We start from the raw sequence: 19,856 nt of genomic DNA on the forward strand, positions 1-19,856 counted from the left end.
TTAACACAGCCTCCCCCATAGAATATAATGTACACCCCCTTGGTATATAACACAGCCACATAGTATAGAGCACAGCCCACATAGCATATAACACAGCCCCACATGTATATAGCACAGCACCACATGGTATATAGCACAGCACCACATGGTATATAGCACAACCTCCATGGTTTATAGCACAGCACCACATAGTATATAGCACAGCCCACATGGAATATAGCATAGCCCCACATGGTATATAGCACAGCCCCACATGATATACAGCACAGCCCCACATGGTATACAGCACAGCACCATGGTATATAACACAGCACCACACTCCTCACCTCTCCTCGTGCCCGCGCTGCTCCCGACTCTTGTCTCCTGCACTGCCTGGGACACAGTGAGTGCGCGATGATGTTATCGCGCACCCGGTGTGTCAGAGGCAGAGTGGGAAATGATGGGAGAGGGACCGTCATCTGATGCTCTCTCCTCCATCATTGCTTTGAACTGTACCGGAGTTCAATGCGGTGGCGGGGGAAGTCAGCACTGGCGGCAGGCGGGCCCCCCTGCCTTACGGGCCCCATAGCGGCTGTGATGTGCCGCTAGCTGAGGCCCCTGGGGGAGCGGGGGCCCTAGGCAGCTGCCTGGGCTGCCTGCCCCTAACGCCAGCCCTGGGTCCAGTCAAGAATGGTCACAGAGTTGTTCTGAAGCCTCTGCACGGTGGACCCCGAGCGGCGAACGCACTTTATTATTATTTTTATTTAGTGCATTCCGAACAATTTCTCATAGTCTGGGAGTCCTTCATGTGTTTTTTAGTAAACTCTATGTGGGCTTTCATATGTCTTGCACTGAAGAGAGCCTTCTGTCAGGCTACCCTGCCATAAAGGCCAGACTGGTGGAAGGGTGCTGTAATAGTTGACTTTGTGTAACTTTCTTTCATCTCCCTACTGCATCTGTGGAGCTCAGCTACAGTGATTTTGGGCTTCGTCTTTACCTATCTCACCAAGGCTCTTCTCCCATGATTGCTCAGTTTGGCTTGACTACCAGGTCTAGGAAGTCTTCTGATGGTCCCAAACATCTTCCATTTAAGGATTATGGAGGCCACTGTGCTCTTAAGGACCTTGAGTACTGCAGAAATTCTATTGCAACCTTGTCCAGATGTGTACCTTGCCACAATTCTTTCTCTGAGCTCCTTGGCCAGTTCCTTTGACCTCATTATTCTTATTTGGTCTGACATGCACTGTGACCTGTGAGGTCTTAGGCCGGTTTCACATTAGCGCTTTTTAAGCGCACGCACGGCCGGGGGTAGCTCCGCCCCCGAGCCGGCTCTCTGCCCGGCGTGCCCGCCCCTTGCTTATAGCGCCGCCTCCTAGCGGACAGCGGCGCCTGCGATCGGCGCACCCTATCTTTAGCATAGGGTGCGCAGATCGTGCGCAGGACGTGCGCTAGTTGCGCTTTGACCTGCGCTGCGCACTTTTGACGGTGCGCCGTGCGCGCCAAAATTTCGGATTCTGGCGCGCACGGCGCACCGTCAGAAGTGCGCAGCGCAGGTCAAAGCGCAACTAGCGCACGGCCTGCGCACGATCTGCGCACCCTATGCTAAAGATAGGGTGCGCCGATCGCAGGCGCCGCTGTCCGCTAGGAGGCGGCGCTATAAGCAAGGGGCGGGCACGCCGGGCAGAGAGCCGGCTCGGGGGCGGGGCTACCCCCGGCCGTGCGTGCGCTTAAAAAGCGCTAATGTGAAACCGGCCTTATACAGACAGATGTGTGTCTTTACAAATCTAGTCCTATCAGTTTAATTTTACACAGCTGGACTCCAATGAAGGAGTAGAACCATCAAAAGGAGGATCACAAGGAAATGGACAGCATGTGACTTAAATCTGAGTGTCTGAGCAAAGGGTCTGAATATCCAAGGTTGGACCTACCGTGTTTTCCTATTCTTCCATTCTAAGTATTTTCCAATTTATTACTTGATATTTTGCTGACATCGTTTTGCTTGTATTGTATTATATTGTACTATATTGTACTTTATTGTTACCATCATAACATTACTAATCACTGTGTGTACAATATTTCATTTTTTTCATTTATTTCATTATGATTATAATTTTTGTTATATTTTGTTTTTACATTACTAATAATTGTTACTGCTTAACCTGTCAACCTATTTCTGTTTTATTCAGTCATGATGAGGTGCAGAGTGTACATTAATGAGAAAAAAATGAACTTGTTTGCGTTTACCAAAAGGCTGCAATGAAACAAAGAGTGAACAATTTAAAGGGGTTTGAATACTTTTCGTACCCACTGTATGTTTGAGACCCTGCGGCTGCATGTCTCACGACTGATAGCCGCAACACATGCAGGGATTGCCTAACAAACAGGCAATCCCTGCATGTGTTGTGGCCATCTAACAGCCGTTAGACATCCAGCCATGGGGTCTTGATCATATAATTGGAGCACACTGAAGACACACAGTCAGTACCCAAGCATGCTCGGATAAGACCTTATTCGAGCCCATTCGCTCATCACTAATAAGCAAGTTTATTTTGGCATGCTTAAATATTTACATGCTTTCCAGTCTCAGTGCCCTACGTATTTAAACCCAAACCTGGACCCTACTCAAATTCTATGATTCTCTAAATGGGAGCCCGAACATCAGGCAGTTCCAATACTGTTATCTGTGTGACCATGCTGGAAACACCGTCTATAGTTCCCATGCTGTCACACAGAAGACACAGTGTGAGCCAGCAGCTGTGACCGGCAGTGAAAACATTACTGCTGGTCAGGCATCGGCTGATGAGTTCTTCTCACATCAGCATACACCTGGTCTAGCAGCGAGAGCAGGCATACGCTGATGAGAGTATTCACCAGTCGGCGCCAGTGCATTGTAATATGTCAGTGAGATAATTAGTGCAGTGAATGTGTTTTTTACCATACATGCATTTAACAAATAAATAGATAAAAGAAAAAAAATGGCGTGTGTTCTCACTTATTTTTACTAACCAGCTGAGAGAAAGCAGAGAGCAGGGGACTGGTGTTATTATTCAGGGAATGGAGAAATATCCATAAAGGTTCCCAGCCTATTAATAACAGCTCACAGCAGTCTGCGTAGCCTTAACATGTTAATAAAATGTAGGACCACAAAAAAAATCTTGGGTCCCTCTATACTTAATAACCAGCAAAGGCTAAACAGACAGTTATGTTCTGCTTTAATAAGATAGAAAGGGCCATAGATATTACCAGACTAAATACATCAACCTTCAGCTGAACCAGAAATGGTGCATCCATTAATCATGTCAATTCTGGCGCTTAGCATAGACTCTTCCCAATTGCCCTGGTGTGATGGCAAGTGGGATAATGTTTTTCACATCGATAACAGCTTTGTAATGTCAGTTGACATCAAGCCCAGAGTTTAGTAATGGAGAGGCATCTATAACACTCCCCCATTACTAACCGTGTTATCAAATGTAAGAGGGACACACAGAAAGAAGTCCTTTAATTGAACAAATATAGTCCTCTCCATTACTAACCCCTTGGCATAATATATAGCCGACATAAAACAATTGAAATTAACCCCAAAGCTATTACCTCATTTGTCATTGCATCAGGGCAAATGGGAAGAGCTAGGTAACATGCAAGAATTGACGCATCTAATAGATGCACCTTTTCCAGGGCAACTGCAGGCTGCTATTTTTATATCCATGGTCCTTTTTTTTTTTTTTCGTATATGTACCTACCTACTGTCAATGTAATGCCTTTATGCATCTGTATCTGTACTTGTTAATGCCTTGCTGCTGTAATGCTCTGAATTTCCCCATGGTGGGACGATTAAAGGATTATCTTATCTTATCTTGTCTTTCCAGCCTGAGAATCCCAGTCTTCAGCTGTCTCATTTAGCTTGGCTGATTATTGAAAATGGGGGTACATGGCACCGTTTTTTAAAATAATTTATTTAAATCATTTTAAAAAACACTGTGGGGTCCTCTCTATTTTTGATAACCAATGAAGATAAAAGCAGCCAAGAAAAAGCTGACAGCTGAGGACTGTCAGCTTTATGTGCACTAGTTATTAAGAAGAGAGGAGATCCCACATTTTTTATTTTTTTTTGTATTTATTCTTTTACATAGTTTGCTGGCCAATCACAGCCATGCAATACTTGACATGGCTGTGTCGGGGCTGGAAGTACCCACACAGGAAAATTATAAAGCTTGAACTCGAACTGTAAGGCCGGGGTCACACTAACCTGCGCAAAATACGGTCCGTAGTTTACAGGCATAATACGGATGAATGACCTCTAAATAGTGGTCCGTAGGTCATCCGTAAGCAAGGTGCGGTCGCGTATTTTGCGCATGTGAGCATCCGTATGTAATCCGTATGGCATCCGTATGCAATCCGTATGGTGAGATTTTCTCACAGCCTTGCAAAATGGACATTTAACGGTTTTGAGGCCTGCTAACAGTTTAAATCATTAGCCTCCACCCTATTTATTGGCTCAGGAACAGGTGGCTGCCTCCATTCTGTCCATTTGTGACCTTGCCTTCACTAGGTGTGTTGGTGTTGTATGTGCAACATGGCAGAGGGTCTGAGTTTCAATACAACTGAGCAGGTTCTCTTCAACTGGCTTTTGTCACGGCGCTTTGGGCAACCATACCCAGTAATAGTGGATCCGCGGAGGAGGAGACGCATGTGGGTACATCCACTTTTGAGGCAACGACTCACAAGAGGTCATTTTCACCGCCTCTATTCTTCTCTGCGGGAGCATACACTGAAATTTTACCAATACTGTCGCATGAGCATTTCCACATTTGTTCGACTCTTGGAGACAGTGTGCCCTGGGATAACCTTTCAGGACACAAGGATGCGCAAAGCTATATCTGCAGAGGAGCAACTTCTACTCACAATACGGGCACAGGGCAGCACGGTGGCTCAGTGGTTAGGGTCCTGGGTTCAAATCCCACCAAGGACAACATCTGCAAGGAGTTTGTATGTTCTCCCCGTGTTTGCGTGGGTTTCCTCCGGGTACTCCGGTTTCCTCCCACACTCCAAAGACATACTGATAGGGAATTTAGATTGTGAGCCCCCATCGGGGACAGTGATGAAAATGTCTGCAAACTGTAAAGCGCTGCGGAATATGTTAGCGCTATATAAAAATAAAGATTATTATTATTACTACACAACCACATTCTCTATGTTCATAATGTGTGGGCTAAAGTATGTTTTTTTGCCTTCTTGGACTAAGTTTAATGCCCTCATCTTACTCCAAATATGGTTCAACTTGCACAACAGAATGTTAGCTCTAATATGTACTGCATATCACTTAGTCATTGTGCAACCAAATATGTGTGTGTTATTCTATCTCAATTCCTACCAAGTTTGGTCGGCATGTAACTGATGTTTTTGGACTTTATGCATTCTAAAATTATCAATTTCTGTTGTTCTACAGCTTCCTGTCCACTGGCCTGTCTTATGCCGCCCTCCACCATGAGTTTCTCATTGGAAGATCAACCATTTCAGGCATAGTGAGGTATACATGTACAGAAATCTGGACAAGACTCCATCAAGTGGTCATGCCCGAGCCCAGGATGGAAGACTGGTTGAGGATATCAAGGGACTTTGAGGAGGACTGCCAGTTTCCTAATTGTATTGGGGCCCTGGATGGCAAACATATCTGGGTGCGTAAGCCGCCGAACTCTGGCTCCCAATTCTTCAATTATAAACAATACTTTTCTGTTGTATTGTTGGCTCTGGTAGACCCTCAATACAAGTTTATAATTGTTGACATTGGGGCCTATGGAAGGACGGGAGACTCTAGAGTCTTCAACACTTCCATAATGGCTCGGCGGCTACGCACCAACCAGTTGGATCTACCACCACCACGCCAGCTACCAGGCTCCACTCAAGAATCAGTCCCTTATGTCCTTGTGGCAGATAAGGCGTTTCAGTTATCGCGCAATGTCATGAGGCCATATCCCTGGCGCAACCTTGACCACAGGCACAGAATTTTTAACTTGCGCCTATCACGTGCTAGGCGACTGGTGGAGTGTTCCTTTGGCATTCTTTGTGCCAAATGGCGGGTACTCCAGTCTGCCATTCAGTTGAGTGAACAGAATGTTAATGAAGTTGTGAAAGCCTGTGTGGTTCTTCATAACTTCACCAGGATACATGATTGTTCCTCCTCTGCTGGTGTTGTGCGTAGGCCAGACAATGTGCGCAGGGTGAGACCACCTATGAACCCTCAACGTAGACCGATCTCTGGCCTCAAAGTGCGTGATATTTTCACTAATTACTTTATCTCACCTGAGGGGGTAACTTCTTGGCAAGACCATGCTGTGTCTATGTTATAATTTGTTTCTTTAAGTGTGTCTAAATATATATTACTCAACCCCTTATGATTCTATGACTGTTTCATGGCATTGGTTAGTGTATGTTAGTATATTGACAGGGTTTTTGAGAAATCACACAGAGACGTTAACTGTAGTAGACAAATTTTTAGCTTTGCCTTTTTGCTTTTTTTTATCTTAAAGGCAAACATAATATTGCCATATGAAAATTTTGGCAATGGGCAAAATTGCCCTTTTTGCATTATTAAACTTTTTTGAAAAGTAACATTATATAACATAACCCAAAAAAACATTAGGCAATAACAACATTGCTGCATGAGAATATTTACGGTAAATAGAAAGGCAAAAAATAGGTGATCTCCATAAACAAAATTAATGCTAAAAGATAACACTCACATTTCTTCAGAATGTTTTCCAATCATAGAAATATTCCACCATGACAGGCAAGGCTACCTCACGGCTTTCAGACAGATATTACCTGTCTGTAGAACAGAGAATATTTAACCATGCTATACTGGAAAGGATGAAAAAACAAAAATCACTTGTTAAGACATAGAGAGAGTGTGATATTCTGAAGGCTGGTCGCCTTGATTTGTTACTATAGATTGCTAGCAAAAAAGGTGACTACTTCACTAAGGCCAGCAAGCCTTTCCTAGGCATTAGCAAGTGAGTAGTGTTTTTTTCATCCTTTGACTTTACAGTATAGCGCGTTTAAATATCCTCTTTTGTACAGACATGTAATATCTGTCTGAAAGGCGTGAGGTAGCCTTGCCTGTCATGATGGATTCTTAATATGATTGGAAAACATTGTTCAAAAATTTGAATGTTACATTTTTAAACAAAGTTTGGAGATGGAGACCACCTGTTTTTTCCTTTGTATTTTGAGCACCAGTGAAACCGCACTGGATATCTATGGCCATCAGACTTATAAATCCTCATAGGTTGGGGAAGGGGAACGTGGAAGAGCAGCCTGTGGGTGCTGCTGGACACTGTGGCCAACATCGTCCTGTGTGGGGCCATACTGTTGCCCATGATGTGGGAATTGTCCTGCCTCCTGGGAATGTTGGGGGTACTGGCCAGAGTAATGATGGGGAGGGGCATCTTGTTGGCTGTGGTAGGCACGTGGCTCATACCCACCAAGATAGCCATATCGTCCCCAACCAGGTTGGGACCAGCCTCCAACACTGGGTGGGTACAAGTGGCCATATTGGTGGGGTTGGCTAGAGGCTGACATTTGTGGCTGCTGAATAGAAGGTTGGGTAGTGGGAGGAAGGGGGTGAGGTGTAGGCCCACATATTTGAGGATCCTCAGATCCTGCTTGAGCTTGCATTTGTGGGGGGTGCTTAAGGCGCATGAGATTTCGTGGTGAAAGCTGCCACCTCTCAATGTATTCAAATAGTTCGTAGGGCGTATTGGGGTATGTGCAGGCATCAAGCAGGATCTGAAAGCATCCTCTAATACGGAGCCTGACCTCACGGGAAAGGGCACGGAGATAACTGGCCAGGCTGCGAGAGTATGCCTCCTCCCCATCATCAGTGTTAACTCTGGCTAAATAATTCAGGACCCCAGTGTCCACATTAGTGCGGGTATCAGGGGCAGGTATTTGCCATCTTCGGCTTCTTCCTCGCCGGGATGTGGCAGCAGGCTGAGGGGAGCCCCAGATGTGGCCAGTTGGGCTGCTGCTGATATTGCCCTGATCCTCTGCTGGTGCTGATGCAGCAGCAGCACCAGATGGTCCTGGTGGTGGGCTTTGGGGTGCAGGCAATGGCACATCCTGACTCGAGTCTTCATCCCTGCTCCTAGTAGGGGGAGAAGATGGGCCAGCCACCTCTTCCCCTGCAGACCCAGGATCAATGATGGGCTCTGTATCTGAGCCAGTGCCTCTGTCTGTAAGGTTGGACTGAGCTCTGTGAAGAAATAGAACAGAGCCAAAAATAAATACCTATTTTTGGCCCTGTAAAGTATCTGTGTAATGTGGTGTGAGGTATCTACTTACGGTCTCAGATCCAGAATTGGGGCGAGGAAGGAGAGGCGGTCGTAATATATATTTTCTTTTAACGTAGCCAGCATCCCCACTCCTGGACCGCTGCTGGCGTTCCCGGCGGTATTGGTCCCGGATGCTTCGCCAGCGTCTCATCACATCTTCCACTGCAATGTGACAGGAAATATTGTCAAAATCACATATTTGATAGGTCACATTTGCTACCAGTAGTCTAGGCATGGGGCCTTCTGGTGTCTGCTTTCTACCCATGGTGGCATATCTAATTGGGCAGATACACAGGGTCTCTTTAGTTGATGTATCAAATAGCTACACCTCATAATTGGTTTGTCTAGGAGGATGAGGAGCTTGTGGCCTAAACCCAAATTATGGCTGTGTGAATCCACGTGTCACATCCAAATCTAATGGCCTCGTGAGGAAAAAAGTACAAGCACAGGAAGGGAGGTGCTGATTCTATATTCCTTTTTTGTTGTGCGCTAAGGTTACTCATGTTTTGGCTTGTACTAATGAATTTTATGCTGCTCCTCACGTGGCCGATCACCAAAGTCATGGTACATCTGGCGACAGATGCGCGTCCATGACACCTCCTTTCTTGCCTGGTTGGAATAATGGGCATCATGTTGGTCCCAGAGTTCGGGACGCTCCTGCACCAGGACTATAAACATTTCCACATTAATGTAAGTGAACGCCATGATGCTGCTGTACTCCGTGGAGGCGTACTTCCTGGATGTCTGGAGTGCTTTTTGTGCTCATTTGCATGTCTAGGCTTCCTGATGATGGATTGGCCTATTTCCTGTCACCAGCCAAAAGACCTGCGTATTGCTCGCATGTCACACGTCTGGTCCGTGTGTAATCCGTATTTTTTGCGCATCCATAGACTTGCATTGGCGTACTACGGCCGTAGTACGCTGACAATCGCAGCATGCGGATGAGAAATATACGGCTGGTGTGGGGGACCCCATAGAGAAGCATTGGTCTGTGTCTAATGCGTGCTTTTTGTGCCTCTCACTCAGCCGTATTCCTCGCCAGTGTGACCCCGGCCTAACACAAACTTCCTGGAGAAGTCCATGTTCAGGGTCTATGCACGGACAATAGATATCTGGTACGGACCCCAAACTTTACTGTTCGGATTCACCTATCACTACACATCAGTATTTGTAAGCCAAAACCAGGAGTGGGTGAAAAAAAATGCATAAGTGGTGCACATGTTTCTACTATAACCCCTGAATGTTCCACTCTTGATTTTGACTTCCAAATACTGATGTAAAATACCGACAAGTAGAGTTGAGCGACTTTTGGTTTTTTAGGGTCGCGTTTCGTTTCGTGAAACCCGACTTTTCCAAAAGTCGGGTCGAGCAAGATCGTCCGATTATAGGGAAAAGTCGGGGTCGTCCCGAAACACGAAACCCAATGTAAGTCAATGGGGAATAAAAGTCGGCAGTGAGAGGAGGACAGGAAACACACCTACAGTGCCCATTTGAATGCCAAAAGCATCAATTCTTCTTACTTAAGCTTGTCAACCTTAATTAACTTCATAATATAAGTTACGCACTGAAAAATAGGGGTTATTTGGCTAAAGTTGTGGGGGGGGGAGGGCTGGCTGCAGGTTTTCATGTGCCCTGGGCGAAAGAGCGCCCCTTTAACACATACCACAACTCATCATGCTCCGATACGGCAGATAAATAGCGGTATAGTACAATGAAAAATACCTCACTTTTTACATCTCATGACGAGGCCCATCAATTTCTCCATACAGAATCATTGGTCCCATATAATGTTTGAAACAGTATATGATGAGCTCCACATAATGCTACAGTATATGTTGGTCCCCATGGATGAAGCTCCACTGTCTTATGGGCCCAAATAATGCTCCAAACATAATGGGCCCCATTTCTAATGCTCTAGTGTATAATGGGCCCTGTAAATGCTGCTCCAGTGTCTGATGTCCACCTTTGGAATGTTCCAGTGTATGGTGGGCCCCATCTATCATTCTCCAGAGTATAGTGCTCCCCAAAAATTGCTGTCCCAACATTGAAAACAATCAAATATGTCTACTCGCTAGGGAATCCCTGTACTTGTCTGGACAGGTGCTGTAGCTTGCTTAACAGCTCGCCAGCCGTTCTCACGCCCAGTATGGATTGCACGTGATTGCACAAAGGTTAGAAAGGGTACCGTATCCCTGGATAACATGTATGGATAGCGTACACATTCAAAATATATGTCTCAGGAGGCAGGCTCAGACGGTGTTAGGCCCAGTATGGATTGCACGTGATTGCACAAAGGTTAGAAAGGGTACCGTATCCCCGGATAACATGTATGGATAGCGTACACATTCAAAATATATGTCTCAGGAGGCAGGCTCAGACGGTGTTAGGCCCAGTATGGATTGCACGTGATTGCACAAAGGTTAGAAAGGGTACCGTATCCCCGGATAACATGTATGGATAGCGTACACATTCAAAATATATGTCTCAGGAGGCAGGCTCAGACGGTGTTAGGCCCAGTATGGATTGCACGTGATTGCACAAAGGTTAGAAAAGGTACCGTATCCCCGGATAACATGTATGGATAGCGTACACATTCAAAATATATGTCTCAGGAGGCAGGCTCAGACGGTGTTAGGCCCACTTTGGATTGCACGTGATTGCACAAAGGTTAGAAAGGGTACCGTATCCCAGGATAACATGTATGGATAGCGTACACATTCAAAATATATGTCTCAGGAGGCAGGCTCAGACGGTGTCAGGCACAGTATGGACTTGACGGCCCAGATTACACAGCGGAGGAGCAGGGAGAGGTAAAGATTGCAAATGCTGGGGCCCTGCCCAAGCAAGGGGGGCCCACTCGTGGGCGTCGGTACTGGCACTGGGCCCCTCATAGTACAGCGGTGTGTCTGACGGCGGGTGTGCACCACCACCGTCAGAGACACTTAATTGCACTATGAGGGACCCTGTGCCAGCGCCCGCGCCCAAGAGTCGGCCTACCCACCTGTCCAGGGCAAGGGCACTCGCACGGTGTCGTGCGCTAGGTGGTGACCCCGGCCATGGGGGGGAGGCAGCACAGTTAGGGAGTTTTAGAAAGTGGCATATGTTGATGTTGGACATTCAGCTGATGCAAAAGGCGAAATAGGTGAAGTACCAGGAAGAGGTGGACCAAAGCAAGCCATTTTTCTGTCACCCTATGTGTCATCAGGGGAAGGTGGGACAAAATCCTTGGAAACCCATGCGTGGTTCATTTTAATGAAGGTTAGATCATCCACATTTTGGGTTGACAGATGGGTCCTTTTTTCTGTCAAGATTGATCCAGCTGCACTGAAGACTCTTTCCGATAGCACACTTGCAGCTGGGCAAGCGAGCTCCTGTAAGGCATATTGGGCCAATTCAGGCCAGGTGTCCAGTTTAGCGGCCCAATAGTCAAAGGGGAATGACCTGTGTGGGAGAACATCGATATGGGAGGAAAAGTAGTTTGTAACCATAGTTGACAACTGCTGTCTCCTGTCACTTTCCATCGATGCAGTATTACCAGTTGTATGAGCGCCGAGCGGTATTTGAAAAATCAGTCCACAACATTGTCATGAAACCCCTGTCTCCAACGCCACTTCTGCTGTGTGCACCACGAACACCTCTGCCAAGCTGCCCCCGGCCCGTACGGCTCGTGTGAGAACCATCACCGCTGCTGTGTGCTGGGAATGCCTCAAGCAACCGATTTACCAGAGTTGCTTGTTTATTAGCCAATATTAGGTCAAGGTTCTCCTGTGGCATGATGTTTTGTAATTTGCCTTTATAGCGTGGATCCAGGATGCTGGCCAACCAGTAGTCGTCATCGTTCATCATTTTGGCAATGCGGGGGTCCCTTTTTAGGATCCGCAAGGCATAATCTGACATGTGGGCCAATGTTCCCGGTGTCAATGATGCACTGCGAGTGCTGGGTGGAGGAGCACTTTCTGGCAAATCCACATCCCTCCAGTCACGCACAAACCCTGTACCAGACCTTGCCACGCCAACATTTTCACTTGCCCCACGAGATGCATCCTCCTCCCCTAAGTAATCATCCCCATCATCCTCCTCCTCCTCCTCTTCTTCCTCCACCTCGTCCAGGAGAGGTCCCTGAGCAGACAATGGCTGAATGTCATCAAGGATTCCCTCCTCCTCTTCCTCCTCATCAACATTGGCTGCAGACGCCTGCTCCTTAAGGTGCGTCAAAGTTTGCATGAGCAGACGCATAAGTGGGATGCTCATGCTTAGGATGGCGTCGTCTGCGCTTACCAGCCGTGTGCATTCCTCAAAACACTGAAGGACTTTACAGAGGTCTTTCAGCTTCGACCACTGCACGCCTGTCAACTCCATGTCTGCTCTCAAAGTGCCTGGCCGTGTATCCTCCCACAAATGCATTATGGCCTGCCTCTGCTCGCACAGCCGCTCCACCATGTGCAGGGTGGAGTTCCACCTTGTTGCAATGTCGATAATGAGGCGGTGGTTGGGAAGGTGGAGCAATCGCTGCAGCTTCTGCATACGAACGGAGTGTACAGGCGACCGGCGGATGTGCGCGCACAGTCTTCGCACCTTCTGGAGCAGGGCTGTTAACTCCGGATAATTTTTGAGGAAGCACTGCACCACCAGGTTCAAGGTGTGAGCCAAGCAAGGTATGTGGCTGAGTTTTGAAAGGGCTATGGCTGCCACAAAATTACGCCCGTTATCACTAACTACCTTGCCTGCCTCAAGATGTACACTGCCCAGCCATGACTCAGTTTGTCGCTTCAAGTACTCGGCCAGCACCTCGGCGGTGTGTCTGTCGCCCAAACACATCATCTGCAACACAGCCTGCTGACGCTTTCCACTAGCTGCTCGATAGGGGGACACATCGTGTGCAACAGTGGCAGCTGCAGATGGAGTGCTCGTACGACTGCGCTCTGTGGACGAGCTTTCGCTTCTGGAGGAGGAGGAGGAGGAGGAGGGTCGAACGCCTACAGCCAACTGTTTCCTATACCGTGGGCTAGGCAGCACTGTCCCACCACCGCTGTCCCCTGTGGACCCTGCATCCACCACATTAACCCAGTGCACAGTGATGGACACGTAACGGCCCTGGCCATGCCGACTGGACCATGCATCAGTTGTGAGGTGCACCTTTCCGCTCACTGACTGCTTGAGTGCATGGACAATGCGGTCTTTCACATGATGGTAGAGGGCTGGGATGGCTTTGCGAGAGAAGAAGTGGCGACTGGGTAGGTCATAGCGTGGTACTGCATAGGCCATGAGTTCGCGGAAAGCTGTGCTTTCCACCAACCGAAAGGGCATCATCTCAAACGAGATTAGTTTGGCAATGTGGGCGTTCAAACCCAGTGTACGCGGATGAGAGACTGAGTACTTTCTTGACCTACTCATAGTGTCTGGGAGGGTGAGATGGACTTGAGAGCTGCATATGGTGGAAGTAGCGGTGGACAGGGCGGACTGAGAGAAGGTTGATGATGGTGATGGAGTTGGTGTTCTTTCTGATGGCCTAGAATCAGTCTTTTGTTGATATAACAGTGGGATTCCCTGACTGCTGTGGCCTTGCAACGACACCTCAACATTTGCTGCTGTGCTAACCGGTGGGCTTACAGTGGGGGAAACAATGTAGCGTTGCTGACTACCTTCGTTGTGATCAGTTGCACATGTGGCACTTGAGGTTTGGTGTTGTGTCCACGCTTGCAAGTGCATGCTGGTTAAATGTCTAAGCATGCAACTGGTATTCAAATTTTTCAGATTTTTCCCTAGGCTAAAGGTCTTTGCGCACTTCTTACAGATAACCTTGGCCTGATCATGAGGATTTTGTTCAAAAAAGTGCCACACTGCACTCTTCCTACTTTGGCAGACATTTTGCGGCCTAGCACGCTGTGATCTTTTGACCCTCTGGACAAGCTGTCCAGCAACTCTTTTGATGTTTGGAACCTGTCTTTGGAGTGCTCCGGGCCTGCCAGATAACAGCTGTTGCGATGTCGATGTCTGCTGTGGATGCTCCTCATCTGAGCTATTGGAAGCAGCACCCTCTTCCCCCAATGGATGCCAATCTGGGTCAACAACTGGGTCATCCATCACCTCCTCTTCTATGTCATGTGCACCTTTCTCTGTGTCACCGTGTATGGTGGTATAGTGTGCGGGAAGGGGCACCTGAGTCTCATCAGGGTCAAAATCTGGCTCTGTACACTGCGAGGACAATGTAGTGCTCTGAGTGAATGTACCAGCAGAATCATCCATCAGCGGCTGTGCATCAGTGCACTCCATGTCAGATTCATCTTGGCCTGGGTAATTCACCATTTGACTTGATAATCCAGGCATGGTATGTGAAAACAGCTCCATGGAGTAATCAGTAGTATGGCCTGCGTCATCCTTCAATCTTGGTTGGGGTGAAGGACACAAGGAAAGGTGTGGTTCATGAACATGAGCCTCCAATGACGACTCAGTGCTTTTACTTTTTACAACTGAAGAAGAGGAGGCGATAGAGCTGGAGGCTGAGTCAGCAATGTAAGACAAAACTTTTTCCTGATGCTCTGCCTTTAAAAGCGGCTTGCCAACTCCTAGAAAACTAAGCGTTCGAGGCCTTATGTAGACAGACGATGACGCAGGGTCAGCACCTCCTGCATTCGGTCCTATTTTGCTCTTGCCACTACCATCAGATCCACCACCAACACCATCATTACCAGCTGCCAACCCCCGCCCAATTCCACGGCCTCTTCCACCAGCCTTCCTCATTTTTGGTAGAAATGTAGACAAAATCCAACAAACTATATAGTAATGTAAAACAAGGTTCAAGGTGTCTATAGGACAGGGGAGATTTAGAATTTCTGCACACACTTGTGGACAGTGGACACTTTTGGATTGTGTGAGGCCCACTGATATCTGAGCGCTATGTGACACGCTCGATGGCACAGCTGCCTGTGACCAAAGTGACGTGAGGATAATGGAGATTTTGAATCTCTGCGCACACTTTTGGACACTGGACACTTGTGGATTGTGTGAGGCCCACTGATATCTGAGCGCTATGTGACAGGCTCGATGGCACAGCTGCCTGTGACCAAAGTGACGAGAGGATAATGGAGATTTTGAATCTCTGCGCACACTTTTGGACACTGGACACTTGTGGATTGTGTGAGGCCCACTGATATCTGAGCGCTATGTGACACGCTCGATGGCACAGCTGCCTGTGACCAAAGTGACGAGAGGATAATGGAGATTTTGAATCTCTGCGCACACTTTTGGACACTGGACACTTGTGGATTGTGTGAGGCCCACTGATATCTGAGCGCTATGTGACACGCTCGATGGCACAGCTGCCTGTGACCAAAGTGACGAGAGGATAATGGAGATTTTGAATCTCTGCGCACACTTTTGGACACTGGACACTTGTGGATTGTGTGAGGCCCACTGATATCTGAGCGCTATGTGACACGCTCGATGGCACAGCTGCCTGTGACCAAAGTGACGAGAGGATAATGGAGATTTTGAATCTCTGCGCACACTTTTGGACACTGGACACTTGTGGATTGTGTGAGGCCCACTGATATCTGAGCGCTATGTGACACTCTCGATGGCAGAGCTGCCTGTGACCAAAGTGACGAGAGGATAATGGAGATTTTGAATCTCTGCGCACACTTTTGGACACTGGACACTTGTGGATTGTGTGAGGCCCACTGATATCTGAGCGCTATGTGACACGCTCGATGGCACAGCTGTGACAAAAGTGACTAGAGGATAAGGGAGATTGGATTACTTTTAAAAAAGCAGTTTGCGGAGCAGTGGGTAAACAGCAATGCCAGCGTGTCAGGAAGCCTTAAAAGGCAGCCCAACAACCAACACCACTGATACACCACTATATAGCCTCCCCTTGCACTGCACACACAGTGACTTGTGTGTTGTGCAGGCCAAATCGCTAGCAGCAGAAGCAGTTTTTTTGTCTTCTTCCCTGCCTAACGCTCTCCCTACAGAATCAGCAGCAACCTCTCCCTATACTAAGATCGGCAGAAGTAAGATGGTGGTCGGCGTGCACGCCCTTTTATACCCCCTGTGACGCCCACCAAAGCAAGCCAATCACTTGCATGCCCTTCTGAAAGATGGTGGTGACCCGAGCCTAGGTCATCACGTTGCCCACAGTGTCCGTGGATCCTGATTGGCTGAAAAAGAGCGCAAAACAAACTTTTGAAACGCGACTTTGGCGCGTAAGTCGCCGACCTCGTGGCCGACCTCATCCTAGGGTCGGGTTTCGTTTCATGAAACCTGACTTTGCCAAAAGTCGGCGACTTTTGAATTTTTTTGACCCGTTTCGCTCAACTCTACCGACAAGTGAACATGGCCTAAGGAAAAAAAATCATTGTTTTGGAAGAATTGTGTACTGTCGGTTTGGACACTTCGAGTAAATGCTGGACTTCACTAGGACTTTTGGTGCTCATTTCACACCCTTTTTGCTGCTTTGCTTCTGCACAATTTTTATTCCTCAATGAACTGTGTTCTGAGGTGCATCACTATTTGTGCGCTCTTGGTTATTCTTACTATTACTATCCCCATACACTTTCTTGCTTTGATAGGGATACTCTGGTTTGGCACTTTTTAATGTTTAATTATTTAATAAAATTGATTTTATGGTTAAATATACTCTTTGACCTCCTTTTGCTTAATTATGCTGATTGGGGCTTGTTGTGTTTATGTGCATGTCCGACTATAAATTTGACAAAATTTTTTGTAGTAAGCTAGCGTGCCAGTCATGGGAAAAGTGGGGTAGACGCCATATGCAAATCAGGCTTGTAGTGCACTAAGCGTGTGACACTCATGTGCATATGATTTCTCATGACGGTCACTTCTGATGTATATAAAAAACTTAACTTTTTTATAGGGGGACAAGAGTCTACTACTTCAATATGTAGAAAAAAACACTTCAACAAAAGTTTTACACTGTGTTATACCTAGTGCATGAATCTAAATGATTAATTTTTGAGACGTGGAGCTGCATTACCAGATATAAGATAGACAAAGACTCAATCTGCCCCTTCTTTCTTGCTAAACTGCATAAGGCCTCTTTCAGATATCAGTGTGGTGACAGTTTTCACACATACTGGAGACACTTAAACCCGTTGACCCCTCAGGTGAATGGGTCTGCGCACATGTTAGTGTGCCTCCATGGACCGTGTGTCCATGCGCAAAACATGCTGACATGTCCATTTTGTAGCAGCACATGCTGCAAAACATCCCGCACACATGCACACTGATGACACATGCTGATCGCTGCATGAGCAGGGGACAGTGATATGAGCTGTCTTCAGCATCTGGCGCCAGGGAACAGCACGAACAGTACCGCTGATTCCTCGCACTGGTACATGTGATACTGATTTGGCACATGGGTGGCACATGGTTGCCACACGTAGAGTTGAGCGAAATGGGTCGGTCATATTCAAAAGTCGGCAACTTACGCTGAAGTCGGGTTTCATGAAACAAAACCCGACCACAGCGTGAGGTCGGCCACGAGGTCGGCAACCAGAGCGCCAAAGTCACGTTTCAAAAGAAGCTTCCAGCGCCCGTTCTCAGCCAATGATGGAGGACGCACACTGTGGGCAACGCGATGACATAGGCATCGGTCACCACCATCTTTGAGAAGGGCATGCAAGTGATTGGCTGGCTTTGTGTGGCGTCACAGGGGCTATAAAAGGGCGTGAACGCCAACCGCCATCTTACTTCTGCCGATCTTAGCATTAGGGAGAGGTTGCTGCTGCTGATTCAGAATAAGAGAGAGCGTTAGGCAGGGAAGAAGAGCCAAAAAACTGCTTCGGCTGTTAGCGATTTCCACTTACAACACAACACTTTGTGTGCAGTGACAGGGGAGGCTCTATTTTTGTGCATCAGCTCTGTTGGTTATTAGGCTGCCTTATAAGGCTCCCTGATAGCTGCATTGCTGTTTGCACACTGCTGTGCAAACTGCTTTTTTTAAAAGTAAAAATACTTTTCTTCCTCTTTTCTGCACAGTTACCAAGCATTCATTTTTCCACCCTTTTGTGTGTGCAGCAGCCCTGCTTATCAGGCTGCCATACTTGGACTGAGAGCATCATTGTCAGTGTCCTCAAATCTCTAGTGAGATCCAAATTCTCACCAATCCTATAGACACCCTCCTTGTTGTCATACACCATCCAATTTCAGCCTGTTACATTGAGGTGTAATCTCTACTGGGCCTGAGACAATAGTTAAGCGTCCTCAAATCTATATTGAGATTCAAATTCTCACCAATCCTATAGACACCCTACACCTTGTCATCCACAATCCAATTTCAGCCTGTTACATTGAGGTGTAATCTCTACTGGGCCTGAGACAATAGTTAAGCATCCTCAAATCTATAGTGAGATTCAAATTCTCACCAATCCTATAGACACCCTCCACCTTGTCATACACCATCCAATTTCAGCCTGTTACATTGAAGTGTAATCTCTACTGGGCCTGAGACAATAGTTCTGCGTCCTCAAATCTTTAGTGAGATTCAAATTCTCACCAATCCTATAGACACCCTCCACCTTGTCATACACCATCCAATTTCAGCCTGTTAAATTGAGGTGTAATCTCTACCGGGTCTGAGACAATAGTTCAGCGTCCTCAAATCTATAGTGAGATTCAAAATCTCACCAATCCCATAGACACCCTCCACCCTGTCATACACCATCCAATTTCAGCCTGCTACATTGAGGTGTAATCTCTACTGGGCCTGATATAATAGTTCAGCGTCATCAAATATATAGTGAGATTCAAATTCTCACCAATGCTATAGACACCCTCCACCTTGTCATACACCATCCAATTTCAGCCTGTTACATTGAGGTGTAATCTCTATTGGGCCTGAGACAATAGTTCAGCATCCTCAAATCTATACTGAGATTCAAAATCTCACCAATCCTATAGACACCCTCCACCTTGTCATACACCATCCAATTTCAACCTGTTACGTTGAAATGTAATCTCTACTGGGCCTGAGACAATAGTTCTGCGTCCTCAAATCTATAGTGAGATTCAAATTCTCACCAATCCTATAGACACCCTCCACCTTGTCATACACCATCCAATTTCAGCCTGTTGCATTGAGGTGTAATCTCTCCTGGGCCTGAGACAATAGTTCTACATCCTCAAATCTATAGTGAGATTCAAATTCTCACCAATCCTATAGACACCCTCCACCTTGTCATACACCATCCAGTTTCAGCCTGTTACATTGAGGTGTAATCTCTCCTGGGCAGGAGACAATAGTTCAGTGTCCTCAAATCTATAGTGAGATTCAAATTCTCACCAATAGTAGATACACCTTCTACCTTGTTTTACAGTACCATATAGCTGGTGGTGTTTTGGTACATTTTCACAAAAATGAGGAAGTATGGTGAAAGACGCCATGGAAGTGGGCGGGGGTTGCCAGCTGGTCCCGATGGTGGTGGTGCTGCACCTGTTGGTAGTGGCAAAAGCACAATAGCACCTAAGGCAGGAGGTGTTGAGGCTGCATCATCATCTGGCTCCACAAGGCGTTGAAGGCTTTCTTTT

This window comes from Dendrobates tinctorius, unplaced genomic scaffold (assembly GCF_039654945.1).
Source record: "Dendrobates tinctorius isolate UK_male_01 unplaced genomic scaffold, ASM3965494v1 ptg000040l, whole genome shotgun sequence".
In the NCBI taxonomy this organism is placed as follows: Eukaryota; Metazoa; Chordata; class Amphibia; order Anura; family Dendrobatidae; genus Dendrobates; species Dendrobates tinctorius.